Raw genomic sequence first — 20,631 nt, 5'->3', positions numbered from 1 at the left:
TGTCTCATCTCCAACTTTGTTACTTTTGATGCTTTAATGTTGTATACAAAGTATCTTAAAGATAAAAAAGCCAGATCTTTGACATTATTCTGACAAACGGGTAACTCTGCCCAACACTCAAGCCATTGGCAGAGAGCCGCCTCCATGTTTTCTGATTGGCTAACAAGTGTGGTCTGTGATCAGATTCTTCTATGCTTTTTATGAAGTATATGTTACGCTATGTTTACAAAAAGTATTATGCCTTAGGACGCCTATTTCTATTGATTCCTGTCAGTTATTGTGCAAACTTTATGCCTGGTCATTGAAATTTAATAGCCTATAATTGGTGAGGTCATAAAATGTGACATCACTATGTATGTGACACCCTATCATTAGCTAAAGTAAATCATATTTAATGAATAACTACCATTACAATATTATATTAGGGTCAGTAATTTTTTTTTTTTTTTTTTAGAAATTGGTATGTTCATTCAGTAAGGATGCATTAAATTAATGAAAAGTGACAAAGTATGTTTGTAATGTTACAAAAGATTTCTATTCCAAATAATAGCTGTTCTTTTGTACTTTATACACATTTTTAAAAAATCCACCTACCTACAAAAAATGTATCACAGTTTCTACAAAACTATCAAGAAGCACAAATGGTTTTTTTTTTAACATTGATAATGAGAAATATTTCTTGAGGACCAAATCAGCATATTACAGTGATTTCTGAAGGAAAACACTAAAGACTGGGGTAATGGCTGCTGAAAACTCATTGCATTTTAAAATGTATTAAAATAATAAAAATATATTTTAATATGTAAAAATATTACTGCATTTTTAAATTATTATTATTAAATGTAGCTTTGCCAGACATAAAAAACTTTCCAATATGTAATAATATTACTGCATTTTTAAATTATTATTATTATTAAATGTAGCTTTGCCAGACATAATAGATTTCTTTCAAAACCATTATACAAATCTTACCGACCCCAATGTATAATGCTAATTAACCGTATGAAATAATAATTAGAAACATGATGTCCTCTTTAGATACAGTTTTGACTCAAAACAGTTATTTATTGTCTCAAAAATATAACCAAACACACAGGACCGTCTCTCAGCAGTCTGTAAGGTCTTCCAGCAGTAGCAGGCGCTGTGGGGCCGCTGGTGTTTTTGTTTGTCGCCGAAGGAGTGTGTCAGTCTTTCCTTCACCCTCGTTTTTGTGTGTGAGCTGTACCTTCTCTAGCGTTTGGGTCTCTGGATGTGTTCTGTCCTCACCCACACAACGGACCTGTCCGCCGCTCAGTATTCAGTCACCTCAGTCACACTGACACCGATTGCGAGGCCGCTTTTCTCTTTTATTTTCATTAGCGGAGCTGGACCCGCACACCAGGACCCAGTCCAGCCCGGTTCGGCTCGGTTCGGTGGACGGGACACAGCGGGGATTTAAACAACAGAGCCCGACCAGAGATGAAGAGACGCAGACTGATGTGAACGGAACCAGCGCTATGGAGATTCATCCACTGTAAGAGCTGTGTGTGTGAGAGACATGCTTGTGTTCACACTACTCTAATGTCAATATAGAGTAAATCTGTTCAGCCATGAGATCACATGAGATCTCTCTGTCTTTGTCCACACACCTCCTCCAACACTCTTTATGGCACATGTTTAGCAACTGATGTTAGATTTGACAACTGCCATATGGTCACTTCTTGTGTAACGGTACAATGATGTGTGATGATGCACCACTGTGTGCAGATGCACTAAGCTTTTCAAGTGTGTGTCCGTTCCTTTGAATTTCAGATGCACTAAGCTTTGTCATCATAAAGCTGTGGAGCTGAAGGATGATGTGTGTGAGAAACAGAGTGCGGTCACCATCAATCCACGTCACATGAGGAAAGCTTTCAGGATCATGAATGAGCTCCGCAGGTGTGTGTGAGAAACTGGTGGAAATCATGCAGTGCCTCTTAATCACATTAAGTCTACTGTGTTTATGTGTCTGCTATTACATGGTTATTTAACCTAAAATGAAATTTCTGTCATTATGTTCAGTTGTGGAACAGCCTCACTCTGCCAGTGTTCACTTTTGTTGTATTAAAAGTGAGTGATGACTGAGGTGAACTATTCTGTCTAATATGCCATTTGGTGATCTACAGAAAAAAAGAAAGTCACAGAATTTTGAAATGACATGAGGATGAGTAAACAAAGACAACATTTTTAAATTATTTTTGGGTAACATGAACTTTGCTTTTTAAAATTATTTTAAATAATAATACAGTTGCCACAGAAAGTACTTTAACCACACTTTAAAATGAATAAAAGACCTTGCATTTTATGGCAAATTATCAAACCACTCATGGTATTTATTAACAATATACGTAACTGTTTGTATTTTCTTAAGATTTTTTTTTTTTAATTTGAAGAAATAAATTAATATTTTTATTCAACAAGACTGCATTAAGTTGATCAAAATTGATAAAATATATTTATTTAAAATATTCATTTTTTTTAACGCTATATTTATCAAAGAATCCTGAACAAATGTATCAGTTTCCACAAAAATATTAAGCAGCGCAATTGTCTTTAGCATTGATAAATAAGAAATGTCTCTTGAGCACCAAATCAGCATATTAGACTGATTTCTGAAAGATCATGTGACACTGGAGTAATGGCTGCTGAAAATTCAGCTCTGCGGTGACAGGAATAAATTACGTTTTATTATTATTATGATTTATTAATATATTAAAATGTTAAACAGTTATTTTTAATTGTATTAATATTTTACAGTATTTCCGTTTTTAGAATTTTACCCAAACTTTTCAAGCGAAACATTTCAGAAATGTATTGAATTTCAGAAATATAAAACAGCAGGTATATGGATCAAAATAAAGACGAACCAGCGGAAGGTCACATTAGGGCAGTTAACTTGCTGGTCATCCTGTAAGAGCCGCTGGAATCTAGGAATAAAAAAAGTCCTGACACTCATGCGGATCTTATGTTATGATACATAATTTAAGAACAATCCACTAAATTCACCTTAACACCAGCTGCTTAAAAATCATTGCAAAATCGCTCAGAAAAAGTGAAGTTAGTTCTGTGGTCTTACTTCCTGTATTTGCAGATGCTGCTATGTTTGACGTTTGTAGTGTCTAATGCAGTGTCATACAAACATTTTGTCCAAATAGGTTTTTTTTTTTGTGGCCACTGTGAACTGATCAGTGTGCATGTATGAAATCTTTCCCCTCTCTGCAGTCAGAGTGTGCTGTGTGATGTCACCATCATTGCGGAGGATGTGGAGATAGCTGCTCATCGAGTCGTCTTAGCTGCGGGGTGTCCCTACTTCCACGCTATGTTTACAGGTGAGAACACACTCGCACACATTCACGACACTGAAGGGTCACATTAGGGCAGTCCATCTGCTGCTGGGCCATAGTTATAGTCTGGGAATAAAAAATAAAAAGCATTATACACATGCGTATCTTATGCTTGAGTGCATAATTAGATAAAACATTAGAAGTCAAATAAGATCTCATTATGAGAAATTGAAATGAGTCACTCAGGTTGTGTACTCTTCCCAATATTATCCTCTGAGGCTTATAAATAAATGTTTCATACTGTAAATGGAAATTATAATGTTTAGGAGCCACTAACACAACAACACCAGTATATTGCATTTTTATTAAATATTATATATATACATAAATTATATATTAGTATTAAGCAAAAAAAAAAACAAAAAAAACATTAAAAAGGAATATTTTGTGAATATTTGTGATTGTAGGAGAGATGACTGAGAGCCGTCAGAAGAAGGTTCGAATCAAAGAGATTGACGGCTGGACTCTGGGAATGCTGATCGATTATGTTTACACTGCTGAGATCCAAGTAACAGAGGAGAATGTGCAGGTAACTGTGTGTGTGGGTGACTGGAGCGCCACTTTTGTGTTTTTGCACGCTATAGAAATATGACCTTAAAACTCAGTTGACTGAATTTGTATTCTTTTTATGTTGTGTTCTTTGGTATTACTCTGAGAGGACAGAAAACCACATCCTGGATGTGTGTGTGTGTGTTGTGTGGGTGGGTGTCAGTAGCTTATGTGTCTGCACAGTTGACTAGTTGGAGGGTGTTAAAATTAGGCCGAATTTTTAAGGGTGGAAGTCGTAGCCAAACTTTGCTGCAAGGCTTAACAATAAGAATGGCCCTGATGGTACCGTAACCTGCTATGTCCATCATTAATGCTGTCAATTCAGTTTGCATGTGCATTAAACTACTCTCATATTATAAATAGAGGGAAAAAGAGTGAGTGGTGTACATATGGGACACTTTCTTGTTTTAAAAAACAGCCCAAGTGCAACTTGGCTTAATTTTAACTTAATGCAACATTTAGTGGCATGAGATGCTTAAAAAACACTGAGACATAATCCAAAGACATCCATTTCACATGTCCAATTAGGGGTGGGAAATATACCGGTAGACACGATTATTTTGAGATTTTGGACCATCATCTCTATCACGGTTACACACTCACATGACGTTGCTGTGCTACGTGGTCACAAAAACGTATGATTTGCACGCGTTTTTAAGCATTCCAGTTTAAAAACAAGTGGTTTTAAGTGCATATCCACTCATACAGTATATATTTTGAATATATTTACATATAAATATTTTGCATATATTTATATTCATATAATTCATATTATATATAAATATATTTAAAATATAAATGTATCATATTTTTCTTTAATATATACATGCATAGGTGTGTATGTATGCATAATAAATATACACAGTGCACACACGTACAGGGGTTAAAGCAAAAAAAAATCTTTTGACTGAAAATCTTTTTCCTCAGCCAAACCCCATTCCACAGCCATACCTGTCACACACCCAGTTTAAGAGCAGTTTTTTTCTTTTTGTAATTAGGAGCGCTTGTCCTCCTTATTTAAATTTAGGAGCACCTTCTGATCAATAATCAAAAATTCTGTTCAAAAATTAGACTTCATAATGTGAGGTGACATTTGACTCCTTAAAGTGACTTTTTTAGTGACAGGTATTTTCTTTTTACCTTTGTAATGGCATCATTTTCATCTGTCAAATTCAGGCTGATTCATTCAGGAATGAAGCAAGTGACTGCCTTTTAGAACGGGTAATCATGAATCACTGACTTAGTAGATTCGTTCAAAAACGTACTTTCATTGAATGAATGAAACTCGGCAGTGTTTGCTTTTAGAGATACACAGCGGCTGAGCTGTTACTATATTTGAAACTATTTTTGTTGAAAAATTAGAGCAAAATCAGGCGGTACTTGTTTATTGAACTGTTGTATTAAATCAATATCACATTTGCAAACTCTCTTAAAGGGATAGTTCGCCCAAAAATGAAAATGCTGTCATCATTTACTCACCCTCATGTCGTTCCAATCCTCTATGAGTTGCTTTCTTATGTTGAACATAAAAGAAGATATTTTAAAGATTGCTGGAAAAATCAAACAGCTGGTGGTTCCCATTGACTTCCATAGTAGGAAAATAAATGCTATGGAAGTCAATGGGAACCACCAACTGTTTGATTACCAGCAGTCTTCAAAATGATTAAATGATGACAGAATTTTCATTTTTGAGTGAACTATCCCTTTAATAACTATTAAAAGCTGTCACTCTCCTTATTGCGATCTGTGGGCGCACAGAAAGCAAGAGCACGCGAGTGAGTTCTCAAGACTCAAAAGCACGTGCAAATGATACATTCCATCATCTGTCATCGCGTTATAAGTGCGGAACCTGCAGTAATGAGTAGAACTGTTATTAATAGCCGCAATCCCGCACTGAAATTCAAGTCCTGATCAATGTTCTCTGCTAATAACCCGACAGTGAATAATTCTAGTGTGCCAGCAGAACAACAAGAACAACAACAGCCTCTTCACACTCATTTAACCCAAAAAAACAAAATTAAGTATGTCAAAATGCTTATCTTTGCAATTTTTTCCGCTTTATAGGGCTTGAATGGTTAAATACACACTTGTGTATGTCAAAATGCTTATCTTTGCAAGTATGCACAGTAATTTAAGTCTTAAAGGTGCAGTGTGTAATATTTAGGATGATCCATTGACAGAAATGCAGTATAATATACATAACTATATTTTTAGAGGTGTATGAAGACCTTACTTAATGAACCGTTATGTTTTTATTACCTTAGATTGAACATTTTATATCTACATACACCACGGGTCCCCTTACATGGAAGTCACCACCATGTTTGTACAGTAGTCCTGAACAGACAAACTGCTCTACAGAGCGCGTTTCATCACTGTTGTTCTTGCAAATAAAATGCTAACAAAATGATGAACAAGTACAATAATATTCGCAATAATATCGATTTATTGAACAATTAAGTAAATATAATTCCTTTGTAAATAAATCTCATTGCTCTCTGCTGTCTTTACAAATGACATCTTAGTCCTGAATCGGCCACCTTAGCTTCTCTAAAGGGAGGGGTGAGCGGGGGACTGAGCTGTTGGTTGCAATTCGCATCCTCAACGCTAGATGTTGCTAAAATTTACACACTGCACCTTTAAGTGAACGCAAACAGCTGAGAAAGAAAGCACATGTGTAACAGTATATTGGATCCAGGCAGCTCTTAAAGTGACAGCAGTCTAATATTCCTGCAGTCGTTCATTCATGTTTATCATGCCTAAATATAGACAGAACATCACATGCCCCAAGAGAGACCGCAATATACTGGACCGCTGCTACACTGTTTTAAAGGATCAACACTAAACCCTGTCCCCTGATCAACTAGGGCTGCACGATTAATCGCATGCATTTGTCATGCGTGTCTCATCAGTAAAGCTGGTTCCGTGATTAGCGGTAAATATCCGTCACCTGTTTTCAAATGCACCGGGAGTTCATACACAGAGCCGTAGTTCACTGACAAGCTACGCAATATCGTGTTGATAATCGAATGCGATTAATCTCAATTATGAACAGAATATTGCGTAGCTTGTCAGTGAACTACGGCTCTGTGTATTAACTGCCGCTCCCTTTTGAAAACAGGTGACAGACATTTACCGCTAATCACGGAACCGGCTTTACTGATGAGACACGCATGACAAATGCATGCGATTAATCGTGCAGCAGTAATGCATACCACTCTGTCCCCGGAGCAGCGCTGGGATTCTCTGATCACTGTTTGGTTCATTTTCTACCAGCCTACAGGCAGAAACTCAAATCTGCTAAACCTGTAGTAAAAACTGTAAAGAGATGGACTGCTGAAGGAGAGCAGAGTGTTTTTGAGGCTGCAGCTACTGATCTGGATGAGTTTACTGACACTGTGACTTCCTACATCAGTTTCTGTGAGGACGTGTGTTCCCACCAGGACTTATTTAACTTTTAACAACGACAAACCTTGGTTTAGTGCAAAACTCAAACAGCTTCGCCAGGCCAAAGAGGATACCTACAGGAGTGGGGACAAAGCCTTGGACAAACAAGCTAAATACACACTGAATAGGTAGATAAGAGTGGCAAAGTTAGACTACTCTGAAAAGCTAAAAAAACGGGTTTCAAGTAATGACTCTATATCAGTGTGGAAAGGCCTGAAAGCCATCACTAGCTACAAGACCCCATCCCCCAGCACTGAGGCCAATCAACAACTGGCTGAAGACATGAACGAGTTTTACTGCGGGTTTGAAAAGCAAAAGCCTGGTCTGACACCCCACACCCACTCTGACCGTCTCACAGCACAGCCATCAACACCCTCCCCCTCCCTCCCCCTTACTGTTTCTCAGCCTGTACTCAAGATCTGTGAAGATGATGTATGCATTGTCTTCAGGAAGCAGAAGATAAGTAAAGCCAAAGGCCCAGACGGTGTCTCTCCAGCCTGCCTCAAAACCTGTGCTTTCCAGCTATCATCGATCTTCACAATGATCTTCAACAGATCCCTGAAGCTGTGTGAAGTCCCCTCCTGCTTCAAATGTTCCACCATCATCCCTGTATCCAAGAAACCACTGGACTTAATGACTACAGACCTGTTGCTTTAACATGTGTGGTCATGAAGTCATTTGAGAGACTGGTGCTGGCCTACTTGAAGGACATTGCTGGACCCCCTGCAGTCCATCAGCACCGGAGCTCCACAGGGCTGCGTTCTCTCCCCACTGCTCTTCTCCCTCTACACAAATGACTGACCTCTAAAGACCCCTCTGTCAAGCTCCTGAAGTTTGCAGACGACACCACAGTCATCGGCTTAAGGATGGAGACGAGTCTGCTTATAGACAGGAGGTTGAGCAGCTGGCTGTCTGGTGCATTTACAACAACCTGGAGTTGAACTCGCTCAAAACAGTGGAGATGATAGTGGACTTCAGGAGAAACCCCCCTGCTCTCCCCCCACTCACCATCATGGACAGCACTGTGGCTACAGTGGAGTCATTCAGGTTCCTGGGCACAACCATCTCTCCAGACCTGAAGTGCGACATTCACATTGACTCCATTGTGAAAAAGGCCCAGCAGAGGTTGTACTTCCTTCGTCAGCTGAAAAAGTTCAACCTGCCACAGGCACAGGTGACACAGTTTTACTCGGGTATTACTGAATGGGTTCTGTGCTCTTCTATAACTGTCTGGTTTGGGTCAGCCAGCAAATCAGATTTAAGAAGACTGCAGCTGACTGTTAGGACAGCAGAAATGATCATTGGTGTGCACCTGCCCAGTCTTCGGGACTTATACAATTCCAGAGTGAAGAAATGGAAATGGGCAGGTAACATCATCAAAGACCCCTCTCACCCCGGACACAACCTGTTTGCACTTCTTCCCTCAGGCAGACGCTACAGATCTCTACGCACTAGAACATCTAGCAATAAAAACAGTTTTTTCCCCCATGCCATCTCCACCTTAAACTGCTAACATATGAATCATTACCTATGTTCTGTAATTAATTTCCGTAATTCATTTTACATCTTTAATTATTGCCTTTCTCAAGTATTATGTAAATACATATGCATATCTCTTTATTTATACAGTTCTATATAGAGTAAAAATGCACAAATCTGTACATAAATCAATCTACTATTCCAGATTCATACACTATTTATTGTTAAGTCTTACTATTTAAATGTTTTTTTTTTTTCTGTTCTCATGTCAGATATGCATGTATGTATGTACCAGGAGCACCTTAAAAAAACACAACACATTCCTTGTGTGTTTGCGCACACCTGGCAAATAAAGCTAATTCTGATTTCTGATTCTGATCAAACAATAAAAGAGAGAAAATCTCTCACTGCTCTTGACTAAATTACTTTTGTAACTTAAGAAGAAATATATATTTAATTTACACAGTGAAGAATATGCAGTGTTTTTAAACATTTGATTTATTCAGTGTATGTAGCATTTCTTCTTTGTTCTACTGTATTTTTTTGTCCTATTGCTTGTAATTAGTTTATTATTCTTATTTAATCGCTGGCTGTTTATTTACTTTTTTTTATTTTATTTATTTATTTATTATTATTATTATTATTTGGGCTAGTATTTGTTTTTTGTAATATTGACACTGGTGACAAGAATTATTAAAATTTTATGGTATCTAAAATTTTGATATCCGAAAGACCTTATTTAAGGCAAAAATAACTATTGTGATATATATCGTTACAGTGAAATCAAATAACTGATATCGTGATATAAAATTTTAATCAAAGTGCCCACCTCATGTCCAATATAGGTTCACAGGGCGTCTTGGGTATATATATATGTATGTGTATATGTGTATATATGTATATGTATGTATGTATATGTGTGTGTATGTGTATGTATGCAAGTGTGTATATATATATGTAAGTATATATATATATATATATATATATAAGTGTATATATATATATAAATAAGTGTATATATATATATATATATATATATATATACACACACACACAAAAAGCAGTTTTGGTTACCAATGACTTCCACTTCATGAACAGAAAAAAAAATAACAGAGATTTGACTCAAATTATCTCTTTTTATGTTTCATAGTTTATGCTGAATTAAATAAAACATTCTTAATAAATTATAATAAAAAAAAAAAATAATAAAATAATAGTATTTTCACAACCAAAACAAACAAAAAAAAAATTAAATTAATAAGACTAAACAACATACAACTAATTAGATTAAAAAATGTAATTGCTTTAATCAACTGACAGCCCTGATATGTATATGTGTGTGTGTGTGTGTTTGTGTGTGTGTGTGTGTGTGTGTATATATATATATTATATATATATATATATATATATATATATATATATATATATATATATATATATATATATGTATGTAATACAAGTAAAAATGCAGGAGACAAAATTCCTAAAAGGGGTCGTATTAAGCCGTGTGTGAGATCTTTTCTGTTTGTGTGTGTGTGTTCAGGTGCTCTTGCCTGCCGCTGGTCTGCTGCAGTTACAGGAAGTTAAAAAGGCCTGCTGCGAGTTTCTCATAACTCAGCTTCATCCAACCAACTGCCTCGGTATCCGCGCCTTCGCCGATTTGCACGCCTGCATGGAGCTGCTCAATCTCGCCAACACGTACGCAGGTGTGTGTCCATCCATAAAAGAAAGAACTGAGAAATTCATGCACACGGTAGTCATAATAATGATGTTCCTTATTGAATGTGTTAGTAACTCCGTTTGACAGCCTCAATCTCTCTCCCACTCATCGACACTCACAGAGCAACACTTCTCAGAGGTCGTGCAGAGTGAAGAGTTTCTCAATCTGGGCATGGACCAAGTGTGCAGCCTCATAGCAAGCGACAAACTGACCATTCCATCAGAAGAAAAGGTAGTGTCACGTTTGATGAGAGGCTTGTATTGCTTTAACTATAACAGCACACAGGTGATTTTATCATGCAGACTTTAGCAGCTCTGTTGCCATGGTAACATACTGCTGGTACAATAATACTATGGGAATAGCTGTAGCTGCTGATGAGAGTTTTTTGGTCGTCATGGAAACAGGAGTTGGAAGATGCAAGGCGCGGGCACCATGCTGTTTTTTTGCCATGGCAACACCAGCTTCTAAAGATATCATATTTTTGTATTTTAATTAATTCATTTCAGTTCTACGTCTGGCTTGTTCCACCTGCTATTAACATCCATATCTAGAATGATGTTTAAACCTGGTATTGACACACATCTCAGAAACATCTCCTGTGATCACTTGTGATCAGATTTTGAGAATGCATTTCATTTTGTGACTACATGCATTTCAATAAGTCTCTTCAGGGTAAAGATTAATTCAGGTTATAAGATTATTTTATGTGATGTAGCTCCTCAACAGTGTTACAATCATGAACTAATCCCAAAACTGTTTAATAAAACATTTTTTGTTATAGGTTTGTTATAATCTTTTTGAAATAAAGCTGAATTAAAATGAAATATAAATATAAGACGAAAAACTTGCCTTGGCAACTGTATTTTAAATAGTACAATGAATCAGTAAATGAAACCAAAATAATAATTTTGAAAAAGCAAAAACTAAAAAAAAACACAAAATAACAAAAAAAACTAAAAAAAATAAAAATCACCAAAATTAAAAAAAAAAAAAAATATAAAAAAAAATATATAAAAGTAAATGCTAATTCACAATATTATAAACTAATCCTACCTGCAAAACTATTTCTAACATTTTTGTTATAAGTTTGTTATAATTTTGTTAAAATAAAGCTGAATTAAAATAAAATATAAATATAAGATGAAAAACTTGGCTTGTGGCAACTGTATTTTAAATAATACAATGAATTAGTAAATGTTCAAAAACAAAAACTAATTAAAATGACAAAATCACATAACTTGCATAAAAACACAAAACTAAAACTGGAAATCTAAATAGAAATGATATCGTCAACTCAAAATATTATCAAACAACACTACAACAAATAAAATGTGATATCGTGAAATTACGATGTATGTGTTCACACTACACTGCTACTAATGCGATGTGGTCACATGCATTTTTGACTGTCTCTGTATATTATTGCGTTCATAGATATGTTTAAATACATGCCCTATTAGAGGCTGTTTCTGTGGTCCGCTATATGAAAGCCGTCCACTATACCGGGATGTCTGTGAACTCTTGAAAGCAAGTTGTCATTGCATCTGCACTGCAACTGTAGTTATATGCATGTATGAATAGCTATATCTTCAGTCGACTTCAGAAAATTCTTTTGCTAAACTACACAATACAACAAGACGAAGCCGTTAACTGACAAAGCATTTAAAAGGTACTTTAGTATTGAATTAATACATATTAAAAAACCAACACATTCTTACCTGTGAAAGTTTATTTAATTTCTTTAGGAATTTAAATTCAGCCAGTTTTTACAACCAGATTCTGACCTATATAAAAATATATATAAAAACACATTTATCATATCAAAAAATGTTGTAAAATATTTCAACCCATGTATAACACACAAGACAAAATGTTTTGTAACTTGTTTGCACCTGTATTTCATGCTGATGATTTGTGATTAATTGGCAAGTATAACAGATGAGACGGGTATTAAACTTTCCCTGGGTGTTTATAGGTGTTTGAAGCAGTCATAGCTTGGGTCACGCATGATAAAGATGTGCGTCAGGAACACATGGCTCATCTGATGGAACATGTTCGCTTGCCTCTTCTTTCCAGAGAATACCTCGTACAGGTATATGTGTGTGCATGAGTAATGCATAAGTGAATATTTGCTTTGATGTTCTTTAATTTTAATTAAATTTTATGTGTGTGTGTGTGTAGAGGGTGGAGGAGGAAACTTTAGTGAAGAACAGCAGCGCTTGTAAAGACTACTTAATTGAAGCCATCAATTACCACATACCTCAACACCATCACCAAACCAACAATGGGTGTAAATCTCCAATCCATGTCTCTGATGTGATTTGTGGACATTTTAATCTGGACAGTCTTGATTTTTATTGATTTTTATTTTATTTTTATGTTTTGACATTTTCATTAGCTGTAAAGAGCAGTAAGTCAGTGGAAGGAGATTGAGGACATGATACAAGCTGGAAACAAACTCTTGTCACATAACTTAACAACTTGACCAAACAAACAATGGGTGTAAATCTCCAATCCATGTCTCTGATGTGATTTGTGGACATTTTAATCATCATGTTTTTATTGGACCAAGCAATTAAAATGATATTTGGTTTCAACAAAATGTATTTAATATGCCATAATATCAATATGGTATGTACAAATGTCATTAAAATATTCATAAATATTTGAAATGAGATAGATGTTTATACAAATAGAGCATATCAAAAAGAAAATTAGATTTGACAGATATTTATTGTATATATTTTTATGTATATATATATATATGTATATATATGTATGTGTGTATATATATGTACAGTCGTGGCCAAAAGTTTTGAGAATTACATAAATATTAGTTTTTTGCAAAAAGTTTGCTGCTAAACTGCTTTTAGATCTTTGTTTCAGTTGTTTCTGTGATGTACTGAAATTATAATTACAAGCACTTCATACGTTTCAAAGGCTTTTATCGACAATTACATGACATTTATGCAAAGAGTCAGTATTTGCAGTGTTGGCCCTTCTTTTTTCAGGACCTCTGCAATTCGACTGGGCATGCTCTCAATCAACTTCTGGGCCAAATCCTGACTGATAGCAACCCATTCTTTCATAATAACTTCTTTGGAGTTTGTCAGAATTAGTGGGTTTTTGTTTGTCCACCCGCCTCTTGAGGATTGACCACAAGTTCTCAATGGGATTAAGATCTGGGGAGTTTCCAGGCCATGGACCCAAAATTTCAACATTCTGGTCCCCGAGCCACTTAGTTATCACTTTTGCCTTATGGCACGGTGCTCCATCGTGCTGGAAAATGCATTGTTCTTCACTAAACTGTTGTTGGGTTGTTGGAAGAAGTTGCTGTTGGAGGGTGTTTTTTGGTACCATTCTTTATTCATGGCAGAATGTGTTTTTGGGCAGAATTGTGAGTGAGCCCACTCCCTTGGATGAGAAGCAACCCCACACATGAATGGTGTCAGGATGCTTTACTGTTGGCATGACACAGGACTGATGGTAGCGCTCACCTTTTCTTCTCCGGACAAGCCTTTTTCCAGATGCCCCAAACAATCGGAAATGGGCTTCATCGGAGAATATGACTTTGCCCCAGTCCTCAGCAGTCCATTCACTATACTCTCTGCAGAAGATCAATCTGTCACTGATGTTTTTTTTTGGAGAGAAGTGGCTTCTTTGCTGCCCTTCTTGACACCAGGCCATCTTCCAAAAGTATTCGCCTCACTGTGCGTGCAGATGCGCTCACACCTGCCTGCTGCCATTCCTGAGCAAGCTCTGCACTGGTGGCACTCCGATCCCACAGTTGAATCCTCTTTAGGAGACGATCCTGGTGCTTGCTGGACTTTCTTGGACGCCCTGAAGCCTTCTTTACAAGAATTGAACCTCTTTCCTTGAAGTTCTTGATGAACCCATAAATTGTTGATTTAGGTGCAATCTTAGTAGCCACCATATCCTTGCCTGTGAAGCCATTTTTATGCAACGCAATGATGGCTGCACGCGTTTCTTTGCAGGTCACCATGGCTAACAATGGAAGATCAATGATTTCAAGCATCACCCTCCCTTTTAACATGTCAAGTCTGCCATTCTAACCCAATCAGCCTGACATAATGATCTCCAGCCTTGTGCTCGTCACACATTCTCACCTGAGTTAACAAGATGATTACTGAAATGATCTCAGCAGGTCCTTTAATGACAGCAATGAAATGCAGTGGAAAGGTTTTTTGGGATTAAGTTCATTTTCATGGCAAAGAAGGACTATGCAATTCATCTGATCACTCTTCATAACATTCTGGATTATATGCAAATTGCTATTATAAAAACTTAAGCAGCAACTTTTCCAATTTCCAATATTTATGTAATTCTCAAACTTTTGGCCAAGACTGTATATATGTATATATATATATGTATTTGTGTATATGTGTGTGTGTGTATATATATATATATATATATATATATATATATATATATATATATATATATATATATATATATATATATATACAGTCTTGGCCAAAAGTTTATATTAAAAAAAAATGCACCCCTTCAGCGATTTTTTTTTTCTATTTTAAAGAACCAGGATATATAAACTAGTCTGGAAAACCTGCACCCCTTCAGCGATTTTTTTTCTATTTTAAAGAACCAGGATATATAAACTAGTCTGGAAAACCTGGAAAAGACATGTAAATGTATAATATCGTGAGGTCAGAAAGGTTGAGAATCACTCTTCTAGAAGCTTTTGATATGTACTCTTTTCTTGGAAAAAACAAAATAAATGCATATAGAATTACACAGCTCCCCCAAAAGGGCATATATATAATAAACATTGTCCTAGAGGGGTTTTATTGGAACATTAACAAAGTAATTAATAACTAGATAAACAAAAAGTTTGAGAAGCATTGTCCTAGAGGGGTTTTATTGGAGTCTTTTCTTGTGTGTGTTAAAGGTGCAATTAAAATGAATGAAAATATTAAAATAAAAATAAAAAACTAATTTGAAATATAATAGCGTATAAATAATACTAAAATTACATAGCTCCCACAAAATAGCAAACAATATAATAATACATAATTTTTAAAGATTATCAAAATATAAAATCTTAAAAAGTTTTTATATGATCTCATTTTATACAGCTATTATATTTAAACCCTTACTAAAAATTTTATAGTTTAAAAATCATAAAGTGGGTTTCTAAGAACTCGGCGCATGTTTTAAACCACTTAAACAAAATAATTAAAACTAGATAAAAAGTTTGAGAAGCTGTGTTCTAGATGGTTGGATTGCAGTCTTTTCTCATGTGTGTTAAAGGTGATGATGGTGGTGGGGGGACAGGCCCCTAAAGCCATCCGCAGTGTGGAGTGCTATGATTTCGAGGAGGAGAGATGGTTCCAAGTGGCAGAATTACCCTCCAGACGATGTCGAGCGGGTGAGCTGCACGCTCATATCATTGACAATGACTGGCAACATGATTCACCCTGGTCTCACATTCAACAGCTCTACATTTTAGAGCACATACTGAAAATAATGATGGAGACTAGACTCTTGGATGCGTTGAATGTTATTTGCTGAGGAATCTGTTGTGATATGTATGCTGCTAAAAACATGCCGCTGTTTAATTTACCCTGGCGATAAAAATTATGTTTAGTGACTGCACATGTATTGTAAGTGACAGTAAGAAAATGAAATTGCAAGTTTAAATTTACCTTTATTTTCTATCACAAAATTCAATATTTATATAGGCACAAAAAAAAAATCCATAGACTTTTTATGTGGCATGAATATTTTTATACAGAAAACATGAATTGGGGGGCGGGAACTATTGGGTTTCAATATTTATATAGGCACATACTGTAAGTCTTGACTACTTATTGTCCCAGAAAAAAAGAATACAGTTAATTGGACACAACATTTGGTGACATTCAAAAGTTTGGGGTCAAGTTAAGAGATTAGTTGGTCACACTTTCCAATTCCAATTTTTGCTATTAAAGGGGTCACATGACGTTGCTAAAAAGAACATTATTTTGTGTATTTGGTGTAATGAAATGTGTTTATGCGGTTTAAGGTTAAAAAAACACATTATTTTCCACATAATGTACATTATTGTTGCTCCTCTATGCCCCGCCTTCTGAAACTCATCGTTCTGAAAAGCGAGGTGTACGCCGATTGGCCAGCTATCCAGTGTGTTGTGATTGGCTGAATACCTTAAGCGTGTGACGGAAATGTTACACACCTCCACGACATTGCCGCGATGGCAGCAACAATACTACAGCGAGAATAAAAGTTACGCTTTCTTTCTTTGCGTAAACATTTGGGCGGTGTTATGCAAATCTTCCCACACAGTGACGTAGACATGGGGGCGTGTTTAAACAAGGCTTTTTAGGAGGGCGTGGAAAAGTCTTAACTTTTATGAAGAATATCTCTTTGGGTTTGAGACTTTTTAGTCTTTGCAACTTCAGGGATCTTATCTATTCACGAACAGCTTGTAACACTCCAAAGAGAAAGGAAAACCTAAAATGGGATCATATGACCCCTTTAACAAGCCATTAACTACGACTTTTGCCTCAAACTCCTAATTTGCTGCTTATTAATAGTTAGTAATGCAGTTGTTAAGTTTAGGTATTGGGCAGGAATAGGGATGCAGAATATGTGCTTTGTAAGTACTAATAAACAGCAAATATATTAATAATAGGCTTGTTAATAAGTGATTAGTTAATAGTGAGAATTGGTCACTATACTAAAGTGTTACTGATTAGCTTTTAATAGCAGTTAATACTTTCACTCATCAAGAATGCATTAAATTCAACAAAAGTGACATATAAAGCCATTTAGAATGTTACAGAAGTTTTCTGTTTCAAATAAATGCTGTTCTTCAAATTTTCTGTTGATCAGAGAATCCTGATTTTAAAAAAAGTTTCCGTTTCCACAAAAATATAAAGTGTGTTCAACATTGATAAGACGAAATATTGCTAAAGTGCCAAATCAGTATATGCCAATGATTTCTGAAGGATCATGTGACACTGAAGACTGGAGTAATGATGCTGAAAATTCAGCTTTGCCATTGCAGGAATAAATTAAATCTATTAACCTAAATTTGAAATTAAGTCATTTTAATTGCAATAATACTTCACAGTTTTACAATTTTACTTTATTTTTGATCAAATAAACATTACACAACATTTAAAAATATATATATATTTTTGAACAGTACTGTATATTCTGACAAAATTTAAAACCAATAATGAAATACAAAATAATTAATGAACCATTTTTTGTAATTAATAAATTATGTAACCCCAAAACACCAAAAAAACATGCTACAACCTCACCAAATCAAAATTTACCAGACTCGTTTACCCAACACCTGTTACAAAAAAATTGATCATTTGATTTTTAATATTGGATGCTTGAAAGCTAGTTCACAATGTTTTTTCTTTTTATGTACGTGTAGGTGTGGTGTACATGGGTGGTGTTGTGTATGCTTATCCTGTCTTTTAACTTGAAATTACCATTAAGAACAATGAAAGCATATGAACAAGAAAAAGAAAAAGATAAGTGGTGTTGTGTCAGCAGCATGCAGGACCGGAGGTCAACTCTAGGCTCCGCTGTCCTCAACGGACTGCTTTATGCTGTTGGAGGCTTTGATGGCAGCACAGGTAAAATATTAATTGATCTTGTGTTATCTTGCATACTGTTTAAGTGGAGAAGTGCATAGCTGTTATGTTGCTCATGGTAACAACAATGCTCATTATTATGAAGATACTAATGAAAACTGGAATGCTCTGTATTCCTACATCTGTGACCATTAAGATGATGTTGGATTTCAGGTTTAGCTACTGTAGAGGCATATAACGCTAAGGCCAATGAGTGGTTCCACGTGAGTCCCATGAACACGCGACGAAGTAGTGTTGGAGTTGGCGTTGTTGGAGGTTAGTGACTGCCAAGAAGCCAATAGGCATCTGCATATGTGCAGCCACAGCCAATAGACGTGCATGGCTGTTCTGCTTTTGTTTGCCACCTAAACCTTCAACCTTATCAGACCCCATTATATACTGCACAAATTTCGTAATAACGAGTATATTGCCATATTAGTGTATTTGCATATTTTGTTTTGATGCTGCTTAGTGCTTAAATTGTAAAGCTATAAAAAATTATATGGATAATTATAATAAAAATCATTATTATTAACCATTTTATTCAGCAAGGTTGCATTACATTGATTAAAAGTGATAGTAAAGGCTTTTACATTTACATTTAATCATTTAGCAGACGCTTTTATCCAAAGCAACTTACAAATGAAGAAGATAGAAACAATCAGACCAACAAAAGAGCAACAAAATGTAAGTGCTGTGACAAGTCCCGGTTAGTCTAACACAATACACATTTTTTTTTATAATAAATAAAAATAATAAAAAGTAGATATAATAGAAATACAATAGAGAAGAGCTAGTGTTAGAGTGCAAAGTTATTATTTTTTATATAAAAATAGAGAATGTTAGTGTTAGAGGGTCAAGTTTTTAATAAATAAAAAGAAAATGAGTAGAAAAGAAATAAAAAAAATAGTATTTGTTAATGTTTTTAAAAAATAAAGAGAAAACAAGTAGATAGAACAGAAATAGAATAGAGTGCAAGTGTTAGTGGGTCAAAAAAATCGAATAAATGCTGTTCTTTTAAACTCTTCATTCAACAAAGAATCCTAACGAAAAACTTTGTATCGCAGTTCCATAAAAATATTAGACAGTGCAACTCTTTTTAACATTGATAATAGTAAGAGTCCCAATCAGCATATTAGAATGATTTCTGACACTGAAGACATTGCAGGAATAAATTACATTTTAGGATATATTTTATAGTATTTGATGTCACAATATTATAGTTTTTACTGTATTTTGGTCAAATAACAAATAACTTAAATATATATATTTTTTAAAATTTTACCAAACCAAACTTATAGCTTTAGTACATTGTTGTACAATATTGTACATTACATTATTAATATTTAAAACACATAATTGTACTTAATACATTTTAATTTGGGACTGATCATGAAACATTACCTTTACCAATTACCTTTAGCTTGATAATTTTAGCTTTGGTTGAAGTTTTTTTGTGTTTTTCAAATTTTTTTGTTTGATATCGAACGGCTGATTTCAATTGATAAAAAAAATAATTCAAACTCTGTTTATTTTAGGTCTGCTTTTTGCAGTCGGAGGGTATGATGGAGCAACTCGTCAGTGTTTGAGTACAGTTGAGGTCTATAACCCAAACACTAATGAATGGACTTATACAGCAGAGATGGGAACCCGCCGCAGTGGTGCAGGTAACACACACACACTCACACAAAACCTTCATGTATGCTTGCAATGCATGTCTGTGTAAACCACAAACGTTTGTGTTGGACAGGTGTAGGTGTGTTAAAAGGTCTGCTGTATGCAGTAGGGGGGCACGACGGCCCCTTGGTTAGAAAGAGCTGTGAGGTTTACGACCCTGCCACTAACACATGGAAACAGGTGGCTGATATGAATATGTGCCGAAGGAACGCAGGTGAGTTGGTCAGATCTTTGCTGAACAGCACGGTGTGTCACTCTGCCAGCTGACACACACATAAAAAAAATTCTAGCTGTGATGGTTGTGATGGTTGAATCAAGTTTATCTGTGTTTCAGGTGTGTGTGCTGTAAATAACCTGCTGTATGTGATTGGTGGCGATGATGGCTCGTGCAACCTGGCTTCAGTGGAGTTCTACAATCCAAACACTGATAAATATACTTGATTAATAGCAAGGTTATTGTTTGATTTAAGTGAAATATTAGGGGGGGAATACAATTGTTCAAAATGGCAAACCACTACTTTTTCATTGTTTCCACCGAAAACATAAGAGACCTCCAAAAAACAAAAAAAAGGTTGACCACTAGTAGTACATGGAGACAATATGTTTCTTTTATATTCCAGAGTCTGTCTGTAGTCAGGTAGAACTACATTCTAAATTGACTGCACAGGAATAAATTACATTTTAAAATATATTAAAATGGGGAAAAAAGTTATTTTAAAGAGTAAGAATGTCACAGTATTACTGTTTTTACTGTTACAATTAAATA

The 20,631-nt window shown here is 35.4% G+C and overlaps 1 pseudogene; it reads left to right on the top strand.

The window, feature by feature from the left end:
• Positions 1-1,109: 1,109 nt before the first annotated feature.
• On the top strand, positions 1,110-20,306 carry LOC109053044 (annotated as a pseudogene).
• Positions 20,307-20,631: the final 325 nt, after the last annotated feature.

This window comes from Cyprinus carpio, chromosome B1 (genome assembly GCF_018340385.1).
Source record: "Cyprinus carpio isolate SPL01 chromosome B1, ASM1834038v1, whole genome shotgun sequence".
NCBI lineage: Eukaryota > Metazoa > Chordata > Actinopteri > Cypriniformes > Cyprinidae > Cyprinus > Cyprinus carpio.
This window is presented reverse-complemented; position numbering and strand designations above follow the sequence as displayed.